The sequence below is a fragment of the Antechinus flavipes genome, chromosome 4 (genome assembly GCF_016432865.1).
Source record: "Antechinus flavipes isolate AdamAnt ecotype Samford, QLD, Australia chromosome 4, AdamAnt_v2, whole genome shotgun sequence".
NCBI classification, from domain to species: Eukaryota; Metazoa; Chordata; class Mammalia; order Dasyuromorphia; family Dasyuridae; genus Antechinus; species Antechinus flavipes.
This window is the reverse complement of record NC_067401.1, coordinates 410,899,791-410,914,121: the sequence shown is the minus strand read 5'-3', so window position 1 is coordinate 410,914,121 and position 14,331 is coordinate 410,899,791.

The window sequence follows — 14,331 nt, the reverse complement described above, 5'->3', positions numbered from 1 at the left end:
ATGGATGTGCTTATTTATTATTTATTAAAATAAAGAATTTAATCTTGGCAGAAATTTGCTACCTTTTACTGTTGCCAATGTCACATTCAGTTACATGACGCCAGATTGAGATTTCAAACTCACAATTTAATAAGCTTTGGTTTTAGCAACTCTTTACGATCATATAAGATGCAGGAAAGGTGTCAGTCTGTACTGACAGTTTTCTTACTTGGAATTTCTATATACAAATGGAATCACAGGTCCAGTCTAGTAAAAGATGAATGATTTAGTATATGAAACAAATTCACAACTCATGTATTTTGGTTCTTTCTGCTCTAACCCTCTAGAATATAGTGTTATAGTCATACTTGCATAATAAGACTTTTATATTTTGATGAATCCATGTGTTCATAAATGCAAACTCTCCCTCTACCAACACAAATCACAGTCTACCAATGCTTCCTTACCACAAGGAGATTCTTGTCCATATTTACCCATAAATCCTCCATGAAGGATTTACCCAGTGCTCTGGAGGTCTTTTAGGTCTCTCACCATAGTGTGGGTACCATGCCAACAATGAGATCATTGACCTCTTAGCATTCCCCCTTATTAAATGATTGGCCTGTTTCCTTTCCTGTCCTTATATTTCTTTGAACATTGAGGCAAGTTCAATTCATCTCTTTGGGTCTCAGTTTCCTTTTCTGTAAAAGGAAGGAGTTGGGCAAGGTAATCTTTTCAGCTCTAACATTCTATGATCTGTTGTTGGTTGTTCAATTGTGTCCAAACTTCCTGACCCCATGGACCACAGCACATCAGGTTTTATGTCCACCTGTCCTTGGACACTTTCTTTTACACACCAAGACTCAGAATCTGGACTCATTCCCACACTTTATTAGTTGCTACATTTTGCTGATTCTGCATTCATGACATTTCTTGTAATCATTCCCTTCTTTTCACTCATAACAACTCAACTATAAAATTGTAATAGCCTTCTAACTGTTCTCTCCACTCCAGACTCTCTCTGCTTTAATCCATTCTTCACAGAAGCAGCCAAAATGACCTTTTTAAGATGCAGATCTGTCCATGACAAATTCTTACTGAAAAAAATCTTTAGTGGTTCTTGATTGCTTCCAATACTCGAATCTTTCAAAGGACCTCGGTTGTCTCTAGATGGGAATTCCTTCCAATGATGCAGATTTAAATTCATTCATGGCTTCACATTCTCTATTACTCCTTTTCATGTCCTGTCATATATTTGTTAAAGGGAGTATACAATATTCTGGGATTTGTCCTCATATTCTTTTGATATAGAGAGGATGGCCATAGGACATGCAAATTGTCCATCAGTTATCCCTTTCTCTTGACATATGAACACACCATCTTCTTTTTTTTTTTTTTTTGCTGCAGAAAGATGATTCTCATTTTCAATTCTTCTGAGATTTTAAGGACCTTGATTGACAATCATGCACTCTATAAAATAAAGAAAAATGCAAATATTTTCAATCCGTTGGGACCAATATCTACATCTGCGGTGAAAAATGACAGAATGACAAAAATGGACCAGGAGATGTCAAAAGTATACAGTTTTTTTTGGTTGTCTATAAATATTAAGAAAGTCTAATGGATAGAGGTTGAACCTAACATCAGGAAAATGTGGATTCAAGTCTTCTCTCTGATACACACTAGTTTATGGCCTGGATAATCCTCTGTTTAAGAAAGGTACTAGGGCAGCCATCCCATCTCTTCCCACCTGGCTGTTCTTCTGTACTTCATCACCTGAATTTCGTTATCCTACAAGATCACATCAAGTAGAAAACTCATAGTTTTTAGTTCCCACTGCCTCTGGGGCCTGTCCTTCCTTCTTATTGGGGAGAATAGAGAGTAGACATGGAGATTCCTCCCAAATCTTCCATTTAAGAAGGACATAAAAAAAAAAAGCCATCCCTTTCCTTCCTCTTCTCTGTTCCTTGACTCTTTAGATTGTGAATTTCTTGAGACCTAAAAGTGTGTTTTGCCTTTCTTTGTATCCCCAGAGCTTAGTATAATAATGCCTGATACATAGATGGCACTTAATAAATGTTTTCTGACTGATAGCCTCAATGCTCCAGATAATTGTAAAAAGATAAAATTATGTATTTTGCTGAGGTATCAACCTGCATTAATGGAGGGAGCAATAAAATTATAGATCCAATCTCTCATTTTAAATATTATCTTAGTTATTGGCACTCTAAAACAAGCTCTTGGGATCTTAAAAGAGGGAAAAGGACCTGTATGTGCAAAAATGTTTGGGACAGCCCTTTTTGTAGCGGCAAGAAACTGGAAACTGTTGGAATCAGTTGGAGAATGGCTGAATAAGTTATGGTTTATGAATGTTATGGAATATTATTGTTCTATAAGAAATGACCAGCAGGATAACTTTAGAGAGGCTTGGAGAAATGTACATGGACTGATGCTGAGTGAAATGAGCAGAACCAGGATTTCTTTGTACACTGCAACAGCAAGATTGTATGATGCTTAATTCTGATGGATGTGACTCTTCCCAACAATGAGACAATTCAGGCCAGTTCCAATAATCTTGTGATGATGAGAACCATCTACAACTAGAGAGAGAACTGTAGGAACTGAGTATGGATCACAACATAGCCTTTTCACTTTTGTTGTTTGCTTAAATTTTATTTTCATTCTCATTTTTCTCCTTTTTGATCTGATTCTTCTTGTGCAGAAGATAATTGTATGAATACTTATGCCTATATTGGATTTACATTTTTTTTACCATGTTTAACATATATTGGATTACTTGCCATCTAGGAGAAAGGGTGGAAAGAAGGAGGGAAAATTGGACACAAAGTTTTGTAAAAGTCAATAGTGAAAAATCATCCTTGCATATGTTTCAAAAATAAAAAGTGTCAATAGAAAAAAAGAAAAGAAAAATGAGCTCTTTGTCCAATGACCAATTAAAGGACATGCATTCAGTGGAGGTGGTTCTTACTAATGCTACTTCTAGAGGAAGTCTTTCCCAATCTTTAATTCTAGTGCTTCCTTTGGCTGATTATTTCCTATTTATGCTGTCTAGTGGTTCTTTGTACATATTTCTCCCCTATTAGATTATGATCTTCTGCGTGCAGGGACTGTCTTTTGCTTTTCTTTGTAGCCAAAACTCTTAGCACAATGGCTGACAAATAATAGGGACTTAATAAATATTTATTAACTAATCTTGATAGTTTTACATTGCAGCTAAGTAGAAGGATAAATTGTTGAAGAAGAAAACATAAGAAAGCACTATTAGTGTTATTCCCATTTTGTACAGGATAAATGACCTTTCCAGCCATATTTTACATTATTCCCTCTTCCATATTCTGTGTATCAGTAAGATTTGACTATTAGATGCTTCCCTGAAATCAGTCTGCTAACTTGCACCTCACTGTATTTATTCTGTTCACCCTTCTTCCAGCTCCGTGCCCAGAATGCCTTATCTTCTCATATTTCCCTCTTGAAATCCTCTTCCTTCAAGACTCAGCTTAGGTGCCAAATACTACACACTGCAAATCCTTTGCAGTAGATTGTAATTTCCTTGCAGATAAGTACTATATTCATTTATATCTCCCAGGACCAAGCACAATGCTTTATACGAAACTTGTGAGTTCTTCATGTTGTTTTTGAGACTCTCCCTATCTTCTCTGGGCTAGAAGAGAAGGGACCTTTCCTGGCTCCATCCCACTACAGCTTAGACTGGAAGCTTTACCTGCTCTGTTTCTGACATGGATTGGAAACTTTGACCTGCTCTGACATGGGCTGGTTTTCTTCTCATAGACAGCCCCCTTTTCCCAGGGGCTTGTATATTAGTTTAGGATTTGTTTCATTACCAGACTGGCTTTGACACTATTACAGTCTAGAACTCCCAAGTTCAAATAAGTTGCAAAATATAGCCTCTTCAGTGGCAGGAAAGATTTGTGCCACCCTGACCAGAAACATATATAGTAGATACTTAAAAATTTATGGAAGACTTGTTGACTTTAATCCTACTTGATTCTAAAGCAATTTACAAAATTATGAAATGAGAGAAGAAATATAAACTAAAATTGTGGAAAGAACAGCTAATGGAATAAATTTTATTTGTGCATGAAACAAATGCTTAACTAACCTGTTTCAGAAGGTTGTTTATTCTAGAAGTAAACAGTGTAACATATATAGACTCTAAGAGTACTTATCCTAGCTGGCATTTAAACTCTTCAGGTCTTCTAGTTCAAGACTTGATCTCACCATCAAGGTTTTAGGAGTATTCCTGAAGAAAATAGTCTTTCTTTTTAAATTTTTTATTTATTTAATTTTTAATTTATGGGATAAAGCAAGCATTTCTATAACATGGTATAATAAAGATATAAAGTATAAAAAGATTGCTCATGAAACTGCAACTATGTTATGCATAACCAGCTATTTCTTTTTAAATTATCTTGTAAAAAATAAAGTTGCCATGTAAATTTCTTTTTTCCTCTTTTTTCTTCCCCACCCATATAGAGATGGTTATCACTAGATACAAATATATGTATACAGTATTTCTAATGCTATTAATTTGAGGTCCCTGTTTCAATATATTCTCCCTAATAATTATGGACGGCTTATCTATCAGGCAGATTCCATTAGCTTATAAACAAGGATATTTAGTAAGATAGTAAGAAGAGCTGGCATAAAATATCCCCCTAAAGTTCCCTGATGTACTTTCTTAGCACTACACAGAGATACCAGGGGAAAGTGGGTTCAAGCTTAAAGAACACATTTATTTTAAGTCCTATTTCTCCTCTTAGAGAGATGCTCAAGACATTGTCCTTCTGCTTTTATCTTCTTCATTAGTTTCCTTGGGGATACAGGAATCTGTCTACCTGAATTTTATCCAGTCTATTCTTGACTCCTAGTACAAACACTGCCATCAGCTATTGTTGTCCCAGAGGATGATGCTAAAACGCAGATGATAAGATGTAAAGTCTTACATTCTTTGACACTTTGGAAGCTTGAAAGATTTTTTTCTGGCCAAAGGTGAGGATAGGGAGACCTAGATTGAGGGCAAGGCTGAGAGGCATTATCTCTCCATTCCATTCCCCAAATGACTCTTTCTCAGACTTTTTGCTGGAATGCTTTTCCTGACTCCTACCTACATTACTCTCTAGGCTAAAATAACTTAATATTTTATTTTATTTTATTTTAATTATTAAAACTTTTTATTGACAGAACATATGCATAGGTAATTTTTACAACATTATCCCTTGCACTCACTTCTGTTCTGACTTTTCCCTTCCCTCCCTCCACCCCCTCCCCTAGATGGCAGGCAGTCTTATACATGTTAAATATGTTACAGTACATCCTAGATACAATACATGTGTGCAGAACTGAACAGTTCTCTTGTTGCACAAGAATTGGATTCAGAAGGTAAAAATAATCTGGGAAGAAAAACAAAAATGCAAATAGTCCGCATTCATTTCTCAGTGTTCCTTCTCTGGATATAACTAATTCTGAACATCATTGATCAATTGAAACTGAATTAGATCTTCTCTTTGTTGAAGAAATCCACTTCCATCAGAATATATCCTCATACAGTATCGTTGTTGAAATATATAATGATCTCCTGATTCTGCTCATTTCACTTAGCATCAGTTCATGTAAGTCTCTCCAAGCTTCTCTGTATTCATCCTGCTGGTCATTTCTTACAGAACAATAATATTTCATAACATTCATATACCACAATTTACCCAACCATTCTTCAATTGATGGGCATCCATCATTCATTCATTTTCCAGTTTCTAGCCACTACAAACAGGGCTGCCACAAACATTTTGGCACATACAGGAACCTTTTCCTTCTTTAGTATCTCTTTGGGATATAAGCCCAGTAGTAGCATTGCTGGATCAAAGGGTATGCACAGTTTGATAACTTTTTGGGCATAATTCCAGATTGCTCTCCAGAATGATTGGATTTATTCACAACTCCACCAACAATGCATCAGTGTCCCCGTTTTCCCACATCACCTCCAACATTCATCATTATTTTTTCCTGTCATCTTAGCCAATCTGATAGGTATGTAGTGGTATCTCAGAGTTGTTTTAATTTGCATTTCTCTGATCAATAGTGATTTAGAACACTCTTTCGTATGAGTAGAAATAGTTTTAATTTTATCATCTGAAAATTGTTCATATCCTTTGACCATTTATCAATTGGAGAATGGCTTGATTTCTTATAAATTAGAGTCAATTCACTATATATTTTGGAAATTAGGCCTTTATCAAAACCTTTAACTGTAAAAATGTTTTCCCAGTTTGTTGCTTCCCTTCTAATCTTATTTGCATTAGTTTTGTTTATACAAAGGCTTTTTAATTTGATATAATCAAAATTTTCTATTTTGTGATCAAAAATGATCTCTAGTTATTCTTTGGTCACAAATTCCTTCCTCTTCCACAAATCTGAGAGGTAAACTATCCTATGTTCCTCTAATTTATTTATAGTCTTGTTCTTTATGCCTAAATCATGGATCCATTTTGATCTTATCTTGGTGTACGGGCTTAAGTGTGGGTCCATGCCTAATTTCTGCCATATTAATGTCCAGTTTTCCCAGCAGTCTTTGTCAAATAGTGAATTCTTATCCTAAAAGTAGAATCTTTGGGTTTGTCAGACACTAGATTGCTATAGTTCTTGACTATTTTGTCTTGTGAATCTAACCTATTCTACTGATCAACTAATCTATTTCTTAGCCAATACCAAATGGTTTTGGTGACTGCTGCTTTATAATATAATTTTAGATCAGGTACAGCTAGGTCACTTTCATTTGATTTTTTTTTTCATTAATTCCCTTGAAATTCTCGACCTTTTTTCCATATGAATTTTGTTGTTATTTTTTCTAGGTCATTAAAATAGTTTTTTGGGGGTGTCTGATTGGTATAGCACTAAATAAATAGATTACTTTAGGGAGTATTGTCATCTTTATTATATTCACTCGGTCTATCCAAGAGCACTTAATATTTTTCCTATTTTAAATCTGACTTTATTTGTGTGAAAAGTGTTTTGTAATTTTGCTCATATAATTCCTGATCTTCCTTTGGTAGAGAGATTCCCAAATATTTTATGCTATCAACAGTTATTTTGAATGGAATTTCTCTTTGTATCTCTTTCTGTTGGATTTTGTCAGTGATGTATAAAAATGCTGAGGATTTATGGGGATTTATTTTGTATCCTGCAACTTTGCTAAAGTTATGAATTATTTCTAATAGCTTTTTAGTAGAATCTCTGGAGTTCTGTAAGTATACCTTCATATCATCTGCAAAGAGTGATAATTTGGTTTTGTCATTACCTACTCCAATTACTTTAATCTCTTTCTCAATCCTTGTTGCCAAGGCTAGTATTTCTAATACAATATTGAATAGTAATGGTGATCGTGGGCAAACTTATTTCACTCCTGATCTTATTGGGAATGGCTCCAGTTTATCCCCATTATATATGATGCTTACTGATGGTCTTAAATATATGCTCCTGAGTATTTTAAGGAAAAATTCATTTATTCCTATACTCTCAAGTGTTTTGATTAGGAGTGGATGTTGGATTTTATCAAATGCTTTTTCTGCATCTATTGAGATGATCATATGGTTTTTATTAATTTGATTATTGATATAGTCAATTATGCTAATAGTTTTCCTAATATTCCTAATATAATTCCTAATATTTCCTAATATTCCTGATATAAATCCTACTTGGTCATAGTGTATTATCCTGGGGATGATTTTCTGTAATCTTTTTGCTAATATTTTATTTAAGATTTTAGCATCAATAGTCATTAGGGAGATTGGTCTATAATTTTCTTTCTCTGTTTTCAATGTACCTGGTTTAGGAATCAGTACCATATCTGTGGCATAAAAGGAATTTGGTAGGACTCCTTCAATCCCTATTTTTTCAAATGGTTTATATAGCATTGGAGTTAATTGTTTTTTAAATGTTTGGTAGAATTCACATGTAACTCCATCTCTGGATTTTTTCTTAGGGAGTTGGTTGATAGCTTGTTCTACTTCTTTTTCTAAGATGGAACTGTTTAACCAATTTACTTCTTTTTCTGTTAATCTAATTCTGTTAATATTTTTGAAAGTATTCTTCCATTTCATTTAAGTTATCAAATTTATTGGCATAAAGTTGGGCAAAGTAACTCCTAATTATTCCTCTAATTTCCTCTTCATTAGTGGTGAGTTCTCCCTTTTCGTTTTTAAGACTAACAATTTGATTTTCCTCTTTCCTTTTTTAAATCAGATTTCCTAAGGGTTTATCTATTTTGTTGAACCATAGAACCAACTCTTAGATTTATTAATTAATTCAATAGTTTTTTACTTTCAATTTTATTAATCTCTCCTTTTATTTTTAGAATTTCAAGTTTAGTGTTTGACTGGGTTTTTTTTTTAAATTTGTTCCTTTTCTAGCATTTTTAGTTGCAAGCCCAATTCATTGACCTTCTCTTTCTCTATTTTACTTAGGTAGGCCTCTAGAGATATAAAATTTCCCCTTTTTAACACTTTGGCTGCATCCCACACATTTTGGTATGATGTCTCATTATTGTTGCTTTCTTGGGTGAAGTTATTAATTATGTCTATAATTTGCTGTTTCACCCAATCAATCTTTAGTATGAGATTATTTAGTTTCCAATTATTTTTTGGTCTATTTTCCCCTGGCTTTTTATTGAATGTAATTTTCATTGTATCATGATCTGAAAAAGATGCATTTACTATTTCTGCCTTACTGCATTTGAATTTGAGGTTTTTATGTCTTAATATATGGTCAGTTTTTGTATAGGTTCCATGAACTGCTGAGAAGAAAGTGTACTCCTTTTTGTTTCCATTTAGTTTTCTTCAAAGATCTATCATATCTAACTTTGCTTATATTCTGTTTACCTCTTTGATTTCTTTTGTGGTTTGATTTATCTAATTCTGAGAGTGTAAGGTTGAGATCTCCAACTATTATAGTTTTGCTGTCTATTTCTTCTTGCAGCTCTCTTAATTTCTCTTTTAAGAATTTAAATGCTACACCACTTGGTGCATATATGTTTAATATTGATATTGCTTCATTATCTATGCTACCCTTTAGCAAGATATAGTGCCTTTCCTTATCTCTTTTAATTAGATCAATTTTTGTTTTAGTTTGATCTGAGATCAGGATGGCTACCCCTGCTTTTTTTACTTCACCTGAAACATAGTAGATTCTGCTCCAACCTTTTACCTTTACTCTGTATATATCACCCTGCTTCAAGTGTCTTTCCTGTAAACAACATATTTTAGGATTCTGGCTTTTAATCCAATCTGCTATCCGCCTTTGCTTTATGGGGAAGTTTACCCCATTCACATTTATGGTTAAAATTACTAATTCTGTATTTCCTGCCATATTGTTAACCTCAGCTTATGCTTTTTCTCCTTTCTTCCCCTTTACCCCCTTCCCCAGTATTAAACTTGTGAGCACCACTTGCCTCATATAGCCCTCCCTTTTTAAGATCCCTCCCCCCATCTTAGAATTTCTCCCCATTTTTTACCCTTTTCCTCACAATTTCTGTATTCCCTTCTATTTAGATTACTCCTTCCCTTTTCCCTTTTCCCCTCCCACTTTTCAATTAGGTGGGAGAGGTTTCTCTGTAAATCGAATATGTCTAAGATTTTTTTCTTTAAGTCAATGACAGTAAGATACACAGTATGTTCATCACCCTCCCTTCTTTCCCTCAGTTATAATAGGTTTCCTTTGCCTCTTTGTATGATGTAGTACCCCCCACTTTACCTTTTTTCTGGTACAATTTCCTTTCCACCGCTAGTTTCTAGAGGTGTGTTCTTTATATATTTTTATAACAGAAATATAATTCCCAAGATTTCTTTATACCTTTTTAGACTTTTCTTGAATTCTATATTTGGAGATCAAACTTTTTGTTTAATTCCAGTTTTTTCATCAGAAATAGATGAAATTCACTTATTTCATTGAATGTCCATTTTCTTCCCTGGGAAAAAAATGCTCATTTTGTTTGGGTAAGTTTTTTTTGGCTGCAAACCAAGTTCCTCACCCTTTCAGAATATCAGATTCCAGGCCCTTTGATCCTTTAATGTGGAGCCTGCTAGATCCTGAGTAATCTTTATTATGACTCCTCTATATTTGAATGGATTTTTTTTTCTAGCAGTTTGTAGTATTTTTACCTTGATCTATAGTTCTGGAATTTAGCCACAATATTTCTTGGAATTTTGATTTTAGGGTCCTTTTCAGTAGGTGATCGATGAATTCTTTCATTGTCTATTTTACCCTCTGTTTTTATAATATCTGGGCAGTTCTCTTTGATAATTTCCTGGAAAATTGTGTCCAGGCTCTTTTTTCATCATATTTTTCAAGAAGTCTAATAATTCTCAGATTATCTCTCCTAGAAGATATTTGACATTTTTTCCCCATTGTTCCATTTTTTTGGTTTTGCTTGACTGATTCTTGTTGTCTCCTTGAGTCATTCAATTCCAGTTGTTCAATTCTGATTTTCAATGAAGTATTTTCTTCACTCACTTTTTTATATCTTTTTCTAATTGTCCAATTCTTTTGTTCTATGGAATTTTTTTCCATTTTTCCAATTTTATTTTTTAGAGAGCTATTTTCTGTTTCCATTTCACTAATTCTGTTTTTCAAGGATTTGATTTCTTTATCCACTCTTGTCTTTAAATGAGTGGGATGAGTTCTATAGACTCTCTTGCCAAGCTTCCCTTTCCTTTTTCCATTTTTCTTCTAGCTCTCTTGTGAGAGCCTTTTTAATTTCTCCTATGAGAGTCTTGTATGTTGAGGACAAGATCATATCCCCCTTTGGGGATTCATCTGGAGACAGTCAGTCTTCTCAGGGTTTAACATCTGCTCTCTATCCATATAGAAGCTATCAATAGTTAGAGTCTGTTTTAATTTTTTGCTCATTTTGTCAAAGAAGAGTCAAAGAAAAGAAACTAACAAAAAAAATGCAGTCTGCTTTTTTTTGGGGAGGGGGAGGGAGGCTGGGTGGTGTTACCAAGCTTTCTCTACCGACTGCTGAGGGGGGGAGGGTGTTGCAGGGAGTGGGGAAGGGCAGCAGCGAAGCACAAACAGGACAGTGATGGCTGCACTCAGATACTCTGAGAGCATGCTGAGACACTGTGGGGGAGGGGTGGCCAGGTCTCGAAAGACCCTAGCTTTTCAGGATTATAGTCTTTACCCCCTGTGTTTTTAGCTTCTCTGCTTGTCTACTCGCTTGATGCCAGGGCAAAGTAGCCATTCTATGGTAAAGTTCTCCCCACAGAAACAGCTGAGATCACACCCCACCCCACTCTAATCTGCTCAGTGTGAGCTGCCTGCCCTCAGCCTTCACCAGATCTAACCATTCCCACCTACAAGCAAAAACAGACCTTTTCTGGCAAATTTCGAGGATGTCTTCTATTGGTATTTATTTGTGTTTTGTTTTTTTTTCCAGTCAAGCACTAATTCCAAGGCCTTGCCATGAAATAAAGTATTCTGAAAGCAAAGACGGAGCTTAAATAGATGTGTGTGTCCTCTCTGCCATCTTGGCTAGAAGTCAACTTGATATTTTATAAATGATTGCTAAGATGTGGCCAAATTTATTCAGTCAATCCAAACATATTTCTTTTGTAATGTCATTCCATTCGATCAAGGATTTTTTTCTTTTTACTTAAGATTTTTGGTGGATTGATTAAAGCATGTTTTCACCTCTTGAAAACATCACTCATTTTACAGAGGGTGAGGTGATTTGATTGATTTGCTTAACCTGGGGCTTTCCACCTTAGCAACAGAGAAATTGATTCAAGATTCTTGGGATTTGTAATTTTGCTTGTGAAATATTTTCCTCCTTTAATTTCTTCATTTTATAGTGCTTCCATTTCTTTCCTTAACTGCAAACCTATATTTTATTAAAATTAAACTAATTAATCTCAATCTTCCTAAAAATGCCTGCCAGATATTCAGCAAATCGAGACACCTTTCAGACAGGTTCTGTGCCAAAGAGTTATTAGAGTGGGTATTAGCAACATATTGAAAATATTTCAAAAAGTACTTACTCTTAATCACTTCCATCCAAATGAAGAAAGAAAATTGAACCCTGAGGCACTCCCAGTAGTGGAATGGAAGTTATTTACACTGGGAACCCTGACCACATTGCTGCTAAATCACTTATATAATTGGTGTACCCATGGAGTTGAGAGGACCCAGGACAGAATTCTTGGAGTTTTCTATTATGCCCTTCCATCTAACTCTATTCTTGATTCATGTAGACATATTCTCTACTATAGGGCACTCAACACAGGAGATTCCTAAATGCTGAAAAGTAATTATTTGGCAACAATTTGGGGGAGAATGTCCTGAAAATCAATTATTCCAATTCAATTCAAATCTTTAAAAAAAAATGTATTCAGCATCTGCTATATGCACATTACAGGAGAAACAAAAAGAAAAATTTAAATGGTACGTTTCTTAGGGATCTTTCAGTTTAGGAGAGAATGGGACCCATATTCAAATAACTATAATGCAAGATAGAGTGCTTTAAAGAAAGCTGACAAAGTACACTAAGTGATTAAAAAGAAAGAAAGCACTTATCTAGAGGTGATGAGGAAGGCTTCTTAGAGTCCAGGATATCTGAGCAAAACTTTGAAGAAAATGCTTTCAATAGATCTAATTGAGAAGGAACTACATTCCAGGTATAAGATGCACTCTTTGATAATTTTTCAAAAGGCTCAGAATGCAGGCTATGGAGAAGAGTTTTTTTTTTTTTTTTTTTCCAGTGTTGCTAGAAGGAGACTATATTCTGACACTAGAGACTAAACATCAGGCAACCTTCAATTTGATCCAAAAAATTGTGCTCCAGGAATATCTTTTATAAATTTATTTTCCCATAAGAACAATGTTTTATGTCATAAAATTTATAGAGCTAAAATGGATTCTAAAGCTCTTCTAGCATAGTGCTATCAAATATAAATAGAAATGGATTTCTGTAGACTGCATAGTAACTTAGAAAATCTCAAATTAGCAATACCTATGTTGAATTTTTATTTATTTTGTTAAAGATTTTCAAATTTCATTCTAATCTGGTTTGTGAGGTGAGGGGGCTTTTTGCTCAGGGCACTTTGACACCTTTGATCTAGTTTTCCCCATTTTACAGATGAAGAAGTCAAGATTCATACAGATTAAGTAACTTATCAAATATTATTTAGCTAGTTAGTAAATGGTAACAGCATAACTAGGATCCTTCCTGGAGTTTTTTTGTTTTTGTTTTTGTTTTGTTTTCGCTGTTACATCTTAATTGTTTTTTTAGTTTTCCAACCTAGTCCACAAAAAACCATTTAATCTTTATTGCATTTGAATTATTTTATATTATCAATGTGATTATGACATATGAAGGAAGATACTATCTGTATCCAGAGAAAGAATTGATAAATAGAAGTATGTATAGAAATTTTTTACATACAAATATACACACATATATGATATAAATATGTTTATATACATATGTATATATACATTCGTATTTGTGTATAACGGCAGCCATGGAGGGGGAGAAGAAAAAAAGGAAAAAAAGACATTTATACAATAACTTTATTATAAATTTAAAAGGAATAACTAGTTGTATATAATAGATTTGAAGTTTTGTGTGCAATCATCTTTTTTCAATTTTACATATGCTATGAAAATGCTTGTTTTATTCCATTCCATTAAAAATAAAATAAAATAAAAAAAGATGCTACCATGTCTTAGCAGAAAAGAACTAGCAGCTTATAGCAAAAGATCTGGTTTTAAATCCAGACTGATGTTCTTTTGTCTTTTGTTTTTTGTGACATTGTTCTTTCCTGGTTCTCTTTCTACCTCTCTGAGTGCTCTTCAATACCCTTTGTTGGATATTTAACCAGAATACTTCCCCTAATGGCAGAGGTAGCACATAGTTCTTTTTTTATTTCTTTCTTCTTTTTCTTTTTTCTTTCTTTTTTTTTTTTTTTTTTTTTTTTGTTTTGTTTTTGTTTTTTTCTGAGGCAATTGGGGTTGACTTTGCCCAGGGCCACATAGCTAGGAAGTGTTAAGTGTTTGAACTCAGATCCTCCTGACTTCAGGGCCAATGCTCTATCCACTGCACCACCTAGCTGCCCCACACACAGTTCTTTCTTACAGCTTCCACTTTTCTTTCTGTGTTCCTCTCTGTGACCATATTATCTCCCATGGGTTTATTTACCATCCATATACTAATAACTCCTGAGTATCCAGCCCTAATCTCTCTCTTGAACTCCAGGTACTCATATCTAATTGTTTTGGGGCATTTCAACTCAACACATTCAAAACCGAGTTTAGAATCTTCCC